Source organism: Chinchilla lanigera, unplaced genomic scaffold, assembly GCF_000276665.1.
Source record: "Chinchilla lanigera isolate Chin_1 unplaced genomic scaffold, ChiLan1.0 scaffold00034, whole genome shotgun sequence".
NCBI lineage: Eukaryota > Metazoa > Chordata > Mammalia > Rodentia > Chinchillidae > Chinchilla > Chinchilla lanigera.
In genome coordinates this window covers 12,368,725-12,370,168 of record NW_004955435.1, presented here as the reverse complement: position 1 = coordinate 12,370,168, position 1,444 = coordinate 12,368,725, and the positions used below count along the sequence as shown (strand labels likewise).

At 40.4% G+C, this 1,444-nt stretch overlaps 1 protein-coding gene across 1 annotated transcript in view; it reads right to left on the bottom strand.

Moving 5' to 3' along the window:
- Gpsm2 (G-protein signaling modulator 2) overlaps positions 1 to 1,444 on the bottom strand; it is a gene marked incomplete at its 5' end in the record, with an annotated part of 52,801 nt that overhangs the window by 17,094 nt on the left and 34,263 nt on the right.

The following is a 1,444-nucleotide window of genomic DNA, read 5'->3' as shown; positions in this document are numbered from 1 at the left end:
AGCCAAACCTCTAGACTCCCCAAGTTGACACAATGTTTCAACCGTAACACCTGCTCTCCACCAACTCTACTGTCAGCAGATGACCAGATGTGAGACTAAGAAGAAACACACTTTCCCTCAGCCAAGCCTCAAAAGCTCCTTGTCACCGCCCTCCTTGCTGAGAAGCCTCACACTGCAGGCTCCCGCGCTCCGCAGGTACAGGTCACTGACAGAAGACGGCAATTTTGTTATAAGCAAAACACACTAGCACAGTAACTAAAACACACTAAAATGAAGATAAAACTTGGCTCTTGGAGAACTACAGGGCTGAATCTTGTCAACTTATGAAATTTCCTGTTAGTACCTTATAGATGGAGACAGAAGGTAATAAATTAATCTTGTTGCTTATTAGTAGGTTCCCACTAAAAGAAGAACAAAAGCTAATATTGCCCTACAGTTTTAAAAAATAATTTGTGAATTCAATAGATTCATATTTGAAAACTACTCAGACAATAAAAGCTATATACTTTGGGGGAGTCACAAAGTCTTTCAGAATTTTTTACCAGAGTTTTTATACATTTTTTACCAGAGGTTTTATACATTTGTGGAGTTTTATGCATTTGTGGGCCAGGGATATAGCTCAGCGGCTGAGTTTGATTCCCAGTACCATCACCCCCATCCCCACTGGAATTGCTAAAACACTGGATATGAATCCAAGACCACTAGATGCTGGACTTTTTGAAGGTGATCCATGCAAGAAGTGTCACCATTACAAAACCATATACTTGTCATTATGATAGGGCAGAAGACTATTCAATGACATGTAAAGATGTTCTTGACACAACTACTTGTGCCAAAACAGTACCTATAACACTCAATTAAAATGCCAGAAAGATACCAAAAGAATTAAGTACAGTTACTACTTGGAGGTGAGATTACTGATGTTTTAATTTCCTTGCTGGACTTTCTAAAGTTGCTATAATGAACCTACTTTATAAAATCATTTTTAAAAAAGTATCACAGGGGAAGCTAGGTCCACCAGTGGCGGCTGTCATCCCAGCCACAGGCAGGAGGGCTGCTGTAAATTCGAGGCCAGCCTGGGCTACATAGTGAGTGCAAAGTCAGTCTGAACTACATAATGAGACCCTGTCTCAAAAAACAAAACAAGGGGCTGGGGATTTAGCTCAGCGGCACAGCGCCTGCCTGGCAAGCGCGAGGTCGTGAGTTCGATTCCTGGTACCAGAAAACAACAACAACAAAAGAAACCAAACCAAACCAAAATAAAACAAAACATCACAAGGACAAGGGAATGAGGGTCTACTTTAACAATGTAAAATTAAATTAAGTGGAGATGGAAGAAAGAGCCTTTTTCTCCAAAAACCTTTTTTCCAATTATGAAGTCCCTTCTGTAAACATCCCTGTCCAAAATCTAGGGAGGATGCATCTTAAGTAACATATACCTTCT